This window comes from Mauremys reevesii, linkage group 1 (genome assembly GCF_016161935.1).
Source record: "Mauremys reevesii isolate NIE-2019 linkage group 1, ASM1616193v1, whole genome shotgun sequence".
In the NCBI taxonomy this organism is placed as follows: Eukaryota; Metazoa; Chordata; order Testudines; family Geoemydidae; genus Mauremys; species Mauremys reevesii.
This window is the reverse complement of record NC_052623.1, coordinates 11,088,778-11,101,305: the sequence shown is the minus strand read 5'-3', so window position 1 is coordinate 11,101,305 and position 12,528 is coordinate 11,088,778. Positions and strand designations below refer to the sequence as shown.

Sequence of the window (12,528 nt, the reverse complement as noted above, 5' to 3'; positions counted from 1 at the left end):
CCCTTCTGGGCTGTCGCATAAAGCCATTCAGACATTGGGCTAGTTGTCCTTCCAGGTCCCCAAAACTGGAACTGGGGGTACAGCTGTGGTCCAGCTCTGAGGGGAAGCAGCAGTGAGAAGTGCATAGAGAAAAGGTCCTTGTGTGCAGCTTGAGCAAATCCTGGGAGAGCTGTAGAAAAGATGGCCATTTTGAACTGGTTCCTGCGGTGAATGAAGCCGGGGAGGCCCAGGAGCTGGTGGAGGCCGGGGTGATGGGGCTGTAATTCTCCATATGGGAGAAGGCAGACAGGGGCAGTCTGCATGCACTGGGGTCCAGAGAGGAACAACCTGCAGTGACAAAACGTTTTCATTGCCGACACTAACCTGCCGTGTGGTTTCAATTCCAGCCTCCCAAATGGTCCTGGAAACCGGCCGTGCACCATGTCCTGCTAAAATCACTCCACCCCCTCCACTTTCCTCCTAATGGGTATTCCGGGGATGGAGGCCACCCACTTCTGGATCGCCTTCCCGTTCTGTGCCATGTACGTTGTGGCCCTGCTGGGGAACTTCACCCTCCTCTTTGTGATCACGACGGAGCCGAGTCTGCACTTGCCCATGTACTACTTCCTCTGCATACTGGCCGGCATTGACCTGGAGCTCACCACCTCCACCGTGCCCAAGATCCTGAGCATCTTCTGGTTCCGCTCCCATGAAATCAGCTTTGAGTGTTGCGTGGTCCAGATGTTCTTCATCCACAGCTTCTCAGGTATGGAGTCCGGATGTTGCTGGCCATGGCCTTCGACCGCTACATCGCCATCTGCAAGCCATTGCGCTACACCACCATCCTCACCAACGCCGTCATCGCCAAGATCAGGTTGGCTGTCTTTGTGCGGGGCATCGGGCTGATGACCCCCTTGACATGCATGGTCAGTCGCCTGCCGTACTGTGGTCCCAGGGTCATCTCCCACTCCTACTGCGAGCACATGGCCGTGGTGAAGCTGGCCTGTGGGGACATCACGCCCAACTATGCCTATGGGATAATGGCCGCAACTTTTGTGGTGGGATCAGACTCCATCTTCATCGCCATCTCCTACATCCTGATCTTCCGGGCCGTCCTCAGCCTTTCCTCCAGGGATGCGTGCCTGAAATCCTTCGGCACCTGCGGCTCCCATGTGTGCGTCATCCTGGTCTTCTACACCCCAGCACTATTCTCCTTCTACACGCAGCGCTGGGGCCAGAACATCCCTGCACACATCCACATCCTGCTGGCAGACCTCTACCTCTTGGTGCTACCCATGCTGAACCCCATCATATACAGCATGAAGACCAAGCAGATCAGGGGCCGGGTGCTGAGGCCATTCTATCCAAAAGCTGAGGTCAGAATTAACTTCTGCTAAAAATAATTACTTGTGTTCATGGTGATTCTGTTCTTCCGGGTCTTGGCCAGGATTGTCAACCTAGCTGGAAGGAAGGAAGCACCAGAACGTTCATGAGAACATCTTCTTGTGGGATTTCCAGCCCGAGAGTCTCCAAGGTTCCTTTTACACTTGTAATGTCACCTTGTCTCAAACTTTTGATCACCTGTTTTTTGTGTCTTCCTCACCTTTATGTCTGTTTCATGACAATGTTAAAGACAAATTTAAGAGAGAAACTGTATAGTGCACAGTATGCACAATCACAAGAGCAATGTGTAAAATGAAATGATTAAAACGTGCCATTTGGAAATTGTGGGAATACTGATAGTGTACAAGGCCCATTGCACTATCCCTTGTTATTATTATTCATTAATGTTGGTATTTGCACAGGGTGTCTCAGCAGAGCTCGCAATGGATATGGAAAGGGGTGAAACCAAAGCTGGAATTAGATGGTATGAGAAAGCCTTTGTCTCTCTGCCACCCCCCAGCGCTGCACACCAGTATCTGAGCACACTCCTACTCAGTGGATTTAAGAGTCACTTTCCAAGCCCCCGCTGAGGTGAACAAAACTCCATTAATCCTCTCTGGATAGGTTCTCCCTTCTCTAGCCCTCATTGCTGCTGTATGTGATGCAGGACTCCATTTTAACTATGATGAATATCATCAGCTATTCCCGCGGGACTTAGGCCAGACAAATGGAAATAGCACCAGACCTGCTCCGCCTCATGCATCTGTCACATGGAAACCAGCACTAGGAAAATGAGGCCTTTTGGAAGTGGAAATGCTCTGCCTGTAACACACACGAGAGTAACGCGAGGCACTCAGAACCTGTCTGCCTTGACATCATTATTGTCCTCACTGGTTTTCTACTGTCCACCCAACCGCATGTTTAATTTTTGATGGATGGTAACATGATAGGACACTCCTGTCAATCCAGGTTGGGACAACTGATGTGCCTTGAGAATGGGGGCATGGAGAAAGCAGCAGAAGGAAAGTGAGATACTCATTCCTGCATGTATCTGATGCTTAATGAAGGAGGAAGTTCCCATCACTGGACGGGTCAGGAAGTGCTGTGGTTGCTGGTTAGAGCCTGGCCCTGGGAACTAAGTGCTGGTGGGAGAACCCCAGGTTTGTTAAGTGGATCCCCAATCCCAACCTACATTCCTGAGAATACCCTGCTTGACTCCTTCTAGGCCCAGACCCCTTGGTTCCCTCCCACAAGCCCTGAGGAGGCAGGAGTTAGTGCCAGGCAGAAATGCTGCACTCAGCTAAAAACCAACAATTGAATCTGGGCAGAGACGAGCCCTCGGGCAGTGAAAGGGACCATTCAGGGGCCCCTGTGTGGAGTCACAAACACTGTCCTCCCTTCAGCTCCAGCACAAGTACAGAGTCCTCAATGCCTCAATATACAGCCTAATATTCACTAATGCGACTGAGTGTATGTCTACACTGGAACATAAACCTGGGCTTGAGCCCAGGCTCAGGGCTAATCCCCCGTTGCATTTACACTTTAATTGTGCTAACTCAGGGCTTGGACTCAGGGTCCCAGGACCCTGCAGGGCTGGAGGTTCCGAGCTCGAGTCAAGCTGGGACCCAGGGTATGAGCCCCATTGCTTTGCAGTGGAGCTGCAGCCCTGCTTACCTCATGTCCCAGGAGTCCATTGGAAGTATCCCACAATTCCATGGGACAACTTCCTTAGTCTTCTCTATCCCAAAAATCTACAAGCCACTCTACTGAAAACAGAAGACACCCCTGACCTCGGACAAACAGCAGCGTTAACCCATTCTCTTCTGATCACCAGTCTGCAAACACACTGTCAGAGAGCCCCTACGCTTATAGAAACTTTCTAATTTTAAGAATAACTGAAATGTACAAACATCAAGAAATGGAACTGTGCACCAACATCGGGTGGATCAGCATTTAACAGTGTTACAGCAGGCGCCAACTGTACAATGTTAACCCTCGCCCCTTTAGTTCAAAAGTTGGCTTTTCTCGCCTTTGCCCCTGGGAACTGCAGCAAAGTGAGAGAGGAAACGAATGGCCAATGGCATTTTCAAGTGATAAAATAGCAAGCCATGTCAGTCGCTTGTCAGCCGCCATCAACCAAAGATATGTTTTAATGAGCCCAAGCTTCAAAAAGGTGTGCTCACCACTCATGACCAGAGATGTCCCTTGGGTAGGGTGAATCGGGGCAACCGCTCCAGGTCCCGCGCTTTGGGGGGCCCCATGGGCCAGTGTGATTGGTTGGTGTGGTCGGTCCCAGAAGACAAATCCGTCACTTCCACCCCGGGCCCCGCACCCACTAGGGACGGCCCTGCTCACGACTGTGACTGGCAGTGTGAGCAGAATCCTCAAAACTCTCCACACGTTAGGAGAAGTGTCTTTCAGCTCTGCATCATGAATGAATTGGAGAACTTGGAGTGGAGAGCGCTTCCCAGGTACCAAAATGTAATGGATGTTGTTCAATTCAACATAGAAGTCTTTATCACTGATGTCTGAGCATTTCCCATGTGTCAGCGTCCATTGAAGTTCCGTACGATTGTTCAAGAGTGTTTTCCCATCTGCCAGTTTACTGAGATCATATAAATGCCCCAGGTCTTTTGTGATGCTTCATTTGTCCAAACCTTTCTTTGAAGGACACTCCAGCCTTGTCAATGAGTGAGCAAAAATCCTCTCTGAATTTTTCTTCTGAGCTTCCCATTACTCCATCTCTGCCCTCGTAACTAAACTGTCTCTTCTTCCGATGAATATGAGATTGCTTGAAGACAGGCTCAACTCCTAAGTTTTCTATCATTTCTTCGGCAGCAGTGATAGAATCTTCAAATCTGTTGTCTCTGTAGGCCATAACGAGATCAAGGCAGCTTTTCATCAAAGTAGTAGCAGTTGCAACGTCCATTGACTGAGTTTGTAATGCCTTGCTTAAAATGTTTACTTGGAACAGAATATCGTGCCAAACCACAAGTGAGACCAGAAATTTGAAGTCAGTAATCTGATTTGCCAGGCTTTGCACCTCGTATCAGATTCTGGCCTCAGGTTTACTTGACTGCACCAGTTCCATCTGGGCATTGTAAACCTCAGTCACTTGGTATCTCACTAGCCTTATGCTCACTCTTCAAGTCTTAAACACACATAGACTTTCACAATTACACAATAAAACAAGGTTCACAATATTGCATCAGGTCTCTCACTTCATTTCATTCGTATATCTCACTGACTGATTGGCGATGTCCCACCCCTTATCTACACATGAGGGCCTGGCTGACAACATTCTAGGAGGTTCAAAGAAAATGTCATTCTCAGAAAGTCTGGAAGGTTCCATGAGATTCTGCAAAGGTCCGGAACATTCTAGGAGGTTAGTGAAAAATGAACCCACATACAGAATGCCTGAAACATTGTACTTCAAACATTCTATTTTCCCTTTCATGGCTAACAACAAAAACAGCACCCTGAACCCAATGCTCCCAACCCCGGCACCCCAGGTGATCTCCTGGGTTGCCTGTCCCTAAATCCAGGCTTGGACACGGTTACTTTGACTCGGGTCTGTGCACTATAGTGTGGACACCAGAGCCCTAGATTTAAGCATGGGTTAGAAAAGTCTTAACATGGGGTTTAAATACCATGTAGATGCTCCAGCCCAGGGTTCTCTAACACGGGTCAACTGACTCAAGTCCCACTAAGCCTGGGCTTACAGGGCAGTGTAGACATACCCTAGAGTCCAAACTGTGCCTCCCATGGTCTCTGAGTCCCCAAACATGGTGCCTCCTGCCTCTTGCAGTGCGAGCTCAGAGTGGCAAGCCCCAGTTTTAGCTGTGTTGTCTGGTGCCCAGACCTCTGGCTGCTGGGCTGGTCTGGGCTCCTCCGCTACATCTGGGCTGGTCTCCCAGCCCGGCTGTGAATGTGCCCTGGCCAGTTCTCTGGGCCAATCCCTTAGCGCCTGCACCCCCAACTTCAGGCTGTGTCAGGGCCTCTTTATTCCAGCAGCAGCAGCAACATGTGTTCTCCATAAGCCACATAGTTCTTCTCTCTAGCCACGCTCCAGAGGTGAGCAACAAAGATGACCAAAGGGATGGAAAACAAGCCACATGAGCAAAAGCTGAAGGAACTGTGTATGTTTAGTTTGGAAAGAGGAGATTAATGGGGGAAAGGACCAGCGTTCCCTCTAATTTTATAAGTCCACGTGCAGAATGAATTTTATTATGTGCACCAATATGGAGGTGATGACACATCACCTCCATATTGGTGCACATAACAAAATACATGTGGTGGGGGTGGGACCAAAGGATTTGGAGTGTGGGAGTGAAGCATGCCGTCGCTGCTTCACTCCTCCCGCCTCCCAGGCTTGCGGCGCCAATCAGCTTAGGTGCCGCAAGCCTGGGAGGCGGGAGAAGTGAAGCAGCCACGGTGCACTCGACGATGAGGTGAGGCAGAGGTGACCTGGGACGGGGAGTTCCCCTGCTTGTCCCCCCATCTTACTTGCTGCAGGCGGCCCTCCCCACGCACCCCTGCCCCAGCTCCCTCTGCCTAAATGCCAGCGGAGACAGGGGCGGCTGAAGATCTGGCTGCTGTGGTTGCTGCTGAAGAAAATGGCGCCCCCAAATCTCAGCGCCCTATATATATATATGGTGCAGATAATACATATTATGAATGTGATATGTACCTATATGATATCCAGCATATATTAGGCAACAGGAACAAAGGTGATAGAAAAGTAAAGCAAGACTTTTTCCCCGAGTATTTTATTCACACACACAACCACACACACCCCACACAACTCTGTTTCATTTATTTATTGTTAGTATAAGTAAGTGAATATTGAAAACTGTGTGCCTGAGATCACTCTGGTGAGGCTTTGGGGAGTTTTGAGGTGCACTTTGAGGCAGAAACACCCTTTATCATCTGTCTCTCTCGATCTGGTGCATTGTGCTGCTGTGTGGTTGTGATGTTCCCCTGGTGTTCTCTGGACAAGTGATCTGCTAGGTCATTCCAGTCATTGACTCTGGGAGCCAGACTGACCCTGCTCTGTTGTGAGAACCCACACTCCCGGGCTGTTCACGCACAATCTCTGGCATGTGAGCTGCTCCCAGCTATGTGAGTGAGCACTTTTGTCCAGCCGCTGCCTGGATTGTGCAACTGAATGATACTAGCCAGTATCTCCGGTCCCAGATGCAACCCTAGGAACCTCCGTCTTGCAGTGTTCAGTTATGCCCACTGGATGATGCAAGCTTATATGAGTTCTGAAATTCAACAAAGAAATTGATATGTACTAGGCTTGTTTTCCCAAGGGGAGTCTCTGACATGCTTCAAACCAAACACACTGCTTCAGGTAGAATAAACAAACAGATTTATTAACTACAAAATATAGATATTAAGTGATTATAAGTCAAAACATAACAAGTCAGATTTGGTCAAATGAAATAAAAACAAAACGCATTCTAAGCTGACCTTAACACTTTCAGTGCCCTTACAAACTTAGATGCTTCTCACCGCAGGCTGGCTGGCTGCTCTTCAGCCAGGCTCTCCCCTTTGATCCAGCTTTGCGAACAGGGGCTGCTAACAGGGAGTTTCGCAAGGGAGTTCTCCAGGTGAAGGAGGAGCTAATACAGCATCTGTGGGGTAAGTGACTGTCTGTAGTGTGTGTTTGTTTGTGTTTGGGGGTTACTTGCTGTGTGCTGAGCTTGTGTTTGTCAGTCTGTTTGTTTGTTTGGTTGTTTGAGGGACCGTGTGCTCTGGCTGGCAGTTGGAGGCAGGTTTGAAAGCTCGAAGCCTCTGGTAATTGGCTGAGCCTTAATCAGTGGGCGGGGCATTCACTCAGGCCAGGGCTTTATAAAGCCGTGCACAAGCGACCAGGGAGCTTTGCGAACAGGGGCTGCTAACAGGGAGTTTCGCAAGGGAGTGTGGGAAGGGAATGGGAGCCCCTCGCCGGCCGTAACCCCTTCCCCGTGGCCCCCCCCCCAAAAAACCTATAAACCTAACCACATTCCAAAACCCCTTCCTGTAAACCACTCTTCCACTAACTAGGAGACAATGCAGGCAGAAGCCCAGCAGCAGAGTGGGGGCTATCCAGTTTATTGCACTGAGTGTTGCATGTATGATTACCTGCCCTGTGGGCGGGTGGCGTATGTGTGCAGTCGGTGCAAGGAGCTCCTGGCCCTCAGAGACCATGTACGGGCTTTGGAGGCCAGGGTGGTGGATCTGGAGGAGCTAAGAGAGGCAGAGAGGTATGTTGATGAGGCTTTCCGGGACACTGTAGAATTGTCCCACCTCCGCTCAGACAGCTCCTGTGCTGTTGAGGAGGAAGAACGGCCCAGGGAAGTAGAGCAGTTGATGGGAGCAGAGGGAAACCTTCCCGTAGTTGGGACCCTCCTTCCAGATGGTGCTGGGGTTGCCTTTCGCACTGAGGTTGCTTCTCCGGGGGAGGGAACTCCAGTTTCTAGGAAAAGGCAGATGTTAGTAATGGGAGATTCAATTATTAGAAATGTAGATAGGTGGGTTTGTGATGACCAGGAGAACCGCATGGTGACTTGCCTGCCTGGTGCGAAGATTGCGGATCTCTCGAGGCATCTAGATAGACTTATGTGTAGTGCTGGGGAGGAGACGGTGGTCGTGGTACATGTAGGTACCAATGACATAGGGAAGGGTAGGAGAGATGTCCTGGAAGCCAAATTTAGGCTGCTAGGGAAGAGACTGAAATCCAGGACCTCTATGGTGGCATTTTCAGAAATGCTCCCAGTTCCACGCGCAGGGCCAGGTGGGCAGGCAGATCTTCAGAGTCTCAATGCGTGGATGAGATGATGGTGTAGAGAGGAGGGGTTCACGTTCATTAGGAACTGGGGAAACTTCTGGGATGGGAGGAGCCTATACAGGAGAGATGGGCTCCACCTAAACCAAAGTGGAACCAGACTGCTGGCACTAAACATTAAAAAGGTTGTAGAGCAGTTTTTAAACTAGGAGATGGGGGAAAGCCAACTGCTGCAGAGGAGCGTGTGGATCGGACACAGACTTCTCTTAGGGGAGAGTCTGATGATAGAGAATCTCCAGGTTATAGTCAGGAGCAGAGGACTGAAAAGTATAATGTAAGGGCCGGATCAGATGATAAACAGTCACATAAAAAAGAATCTGGCACATGAGAAAAAGGCATGCTAATAAACAGGGACAAGTTTTTAAAATGCTTGTACACAAATTCCAGAAGTCTAAATAATAAGATGGGTGAACTAGAGTGCCTTGTGATAAAGGAGGATATAGATATAATAGGCATCACAGAAACCTGGTGGACTGAGAGCAATCAATGGGACACAATCATTCCGGGGTACAAAATATATCGGAACGACAGAACAGGCCGTGCAGGGGGAGGGGTGGCACTATATGTGAAAGAAAGTGTAGATTCAAATGAAGTAAAAATCTTAAGCGAATCCACATGTTCCATAGAGTCTCTATGGATAGAAATTTCATGCTCTAGTGAAAATATAACATTAGGGATCTATTATCGACCACCTGACCAGGACAGTAATAGTGATGATGAAATGCTAAGGGAAATTAGAGAGGCTATCAAAATTAAGAACCCAATAATAGTGGGGGATTTCAATTATCCCTATATTGACTGGGAACATTTCACTTCAGGACGAAATGCAGAGATAAAATTTCTCGATACTTTAAATGACTGCTTCATGGAGCAGCTGGTACGGGAACTCACAAGGGGAGAGGCAACTCTAGATTTAATCCTGAGTGGAGCGCAGGAGCTGGTCCAAGAGGTAACTATAGCAGGATCACTTGGAAATAGTGACCATAATACAATAGCATTCAACATCCCTGTGGTGGGAAGAACACTTCAACTGCCCAACACTGTGGCATTTAATTTCAAAAGGGGGAACTATACAAAAATGAGGGGGTTAGTTAGACAAAAGTTAAAAGGTACAGTGACTAAAGTGAAATCCCTGCAAGTTGCATGGCCCCTTTTTAAAGACACCATAATAGAGGCCCAACTTCAATGTATACCCCAAATTAAGAAAAACAGTAAAAGAACTAAAAAAGAGCCACTGTGGCTTAACAACCATGTAAAAGAAGCAGTGAGAGATAAAAAGACTTCCTTTAAAAAGTGGAAGTCAAATCCTAGTGAGGCAAATAGAAAGGAGCACAAACACTGCCAACTTAAGTGCAAGAGTGTAATAAGAAAAGCCAAAGAGGAGTTTGAAGAACGGCTAGCCAAAAACTCCAAAGGTAATAACAAAATGTTTTTTAAGTACACCAGAAGCAGGAAGCCTGCTAAACAACCAGTGGGGCCCCTTGACGATCAAAATACAAAAGGAGTGCTTAAAGACGATAAAGTCATTGCGGAGAAACTAAATGGATTCTTTGCTTCAGTCTTCACGGCTGAGGATGTTAGGGAGATTCCCAAACCTGAGCTGGCTTTTGTAGGTGACAAATCTGAGGAACTGTCACAGATTGAAGTGTCACTAGAGGAGGTTTTGGAATTAATTGATAAACTCAACATTAACAAGTCACCGGACCAGATGGCATTCAGCCAAGAGTTCTGAAAGAACTCAAATGTGAAGTTGCGGAACTATTAACTAAGGTTTGTAACCTGTCCTTTAAATCGGCTTCGGTACCCAATGACTGGAAGTTAGCTAATGTAAGGCCAATATTTAAAAAGGGCTCTGGGGTGATCCCGGCAATTACAGACCAGTAAGTCTAACGTCGGTACCGGGCAAATTAGTTGAAACAATAGCAAAAAATAAAATTGTCAGACACATAGAAAAACATAAACTGCTGAGCAATAGTCAACATGGTTTCTGTAAAGGGAAACTGTGTCTTACTAATCTATTAGAGTTCTTTGAAGGGGTCAACAAACATGTGGACAAGGGGGATCCTGTGGACATAGTGTACTTAGATTTCCAGAAAGCCTTTGACAAGGTCCCTCACCAAAGGCTCTTACGTAAATTAAGCTGTCATGGGATAAAAGGGAAGGTCCTTTCGTGGATCGAGAACTGATTAAAGGACAGGGAACAAAGGGTAGGAATTAATGGTAAATTCTCAGAATGGAGAGGGGTAACTAGTGGTGTTCCCCAAGGGTCAGTCCTAGGACCAATCCTATTCAATTTATTCATAAATGATCTGGAGAAAGGGGTAAACAGTGAGGTGGCAAAGTTTGCAGATGATACTAAACTACTCAAGATAGTTAAGACCAAAGCAGATTGTGAAGAACTTCAAAAAGATCTCACAAAACTAAGTGATTGGGCAACAAAATGGCAAATGAAATTTAATGTGGATAAATGTAAAGTAATGCACATTGGAAAAAATAACCCCAACTATACATACAACATGATGGGGGCTAATTTAGCTACAACGAGTCAGGAAAAAGATCTTGGCGTCATCGTGGATAGTTCTCTAAAGATGTCCACGCAGTGGGCAGAGGCGGTCAAAAAAGCAAACAGGATGTTAGGAATCATTAAAAAGGGGATAGAGAATAAGACTGACAATATCTTATTGCCCTTATATAAATCCATGGTACGCCCACATCTCGAATACTGTGTACAAATGCGGTCTCCTCACCTCAAAAAAGATATTCTAGCACTAGAAAAGGTTCAGAAAAGGGCAACTAAAATGATTAGGGGTTTAGAGAAGGTCCCATATGAGGAAAGATTAAAGAGGCTAGGACTCTTCAGCTTGGAAGAGAGAAGACTAAGGGGGGACATGATAGAGGTATATAAAATCTTGAGTGATGTTGAGAAAGTGGATAAGGAAAAGTTATTTACTTATTCCCATAATACAAGAACTAGGGGTCACCACATGAAATTAATAGGCAGCAGGTTTAAAACAAATAAAAGGAAGTTCTTCTTCATGCAGCACACAGTCAACTTGTGGAACTCCTTACCTGAGGAGGTTGTGAAGGCTAGGACTATAACAATGTTTAAAAGGGGACTGGATAAATTCATGGTGGCTAAGTCCATAAATGGCTATTAGCCAGGATGGGTAAGAATGGTGTCCCTAACCTCTGTTCGTCAGAGGATGGATATGGATGGCAGGAGAGAGATCACTTGATCATTGCCTGTTAGGTTCACTCCCTCTGGGGCACCTGGCATTGGCCACTGTCGGTAGACAGATACTGGGCTAGATGGACCTTTGGTCTGAACCGGTACGGCCGTTCTTATGTTCTTATGTTCTTATCAGCGCTTCAGTTGCTTGGTGGTGGTGGCTGTAGATGGAGGTGAAAGAGAGGAAGAGCCCGGCAAACGTCTCTCCCTTTTATCATGTTCTTTCTTCCCTCTTGGTTTCTCCCCCCCTTCAGAGTCAGGTGAGCATTACCTCATCACAGTCCCAAACGGACCAAAGGAAAGGGGGTGACTCACTCGAGAGTCCAACAGATCCTTTATTGATGCCTAAGCCAGTGTCCTTTGTTCCTGTGAGGCTGGGCTGGGTTTGTCCGATACGTGCCCTGATGAGGTGTGAACTGCCCCTCTGCTCCTGGAGAGTTTTACCTGGGTTTGTTTTAAGCCATGAGGACACATTTTCAGCCTCATAACTATATACATGAAATTACAACCTATAACATCACCATAACAACTATGCTCAGTGCATCATGAGCCTTCCTAAGACACCCGACATGACAAACTTTGCATTGGATACCACACAATTATTATAAGGATGAACATCGGGGTACAGGATGTTCCCCCGAGGTACAGAGTGTCACACCTCCCTGCTTAGTTCACAACAAGAGGGTTAGTCACTGACTAGTTCGAAGGCAGTGTGCCTAGGGTCCTCTTTCCTGGACAGGGTGTCTGCTACCAGGTTCTCCCTTCCCTTTATGTGTATAATTTCCATATCAAACTCCTGCAGGATCAGGCTCCAGCGCAGAAGTTTGGAGTTTGTGTTATAGTTCTTTTGGCATCCAGCCATGAAGGCCATGATGCGTTGTGCCTCAGTTTCCCCATTCACACACAGCAAACTAGATTTTTTTATGGCTTCTCTGCTGTGATAAGCTTTAAATATGTTTACAGGTATTAACTGAGAATTAGCATTACCTTAATTTTTAACATCAGTATCAAAATTCTTATCCCACGACTTAACATTAATGCCAACATTTTTATCACAGATGGGTGTTTACAAATATCTTTTTGATACCACACCCTCCGTTCAGAC

General features: G+C 47.2%; 1 pseudogene; it reads left to right on the top strand.

Annotated features, from left to right (window-relative positions):
* The first annotated feature begins 447 nt into the window (after positions 1-447).
* Positions 448-1,376, top strand: LOC120400898 (annotated as a pseudogene).
* Positions 1,377-12,528: the final 11,152 nt, after the last annotated feature.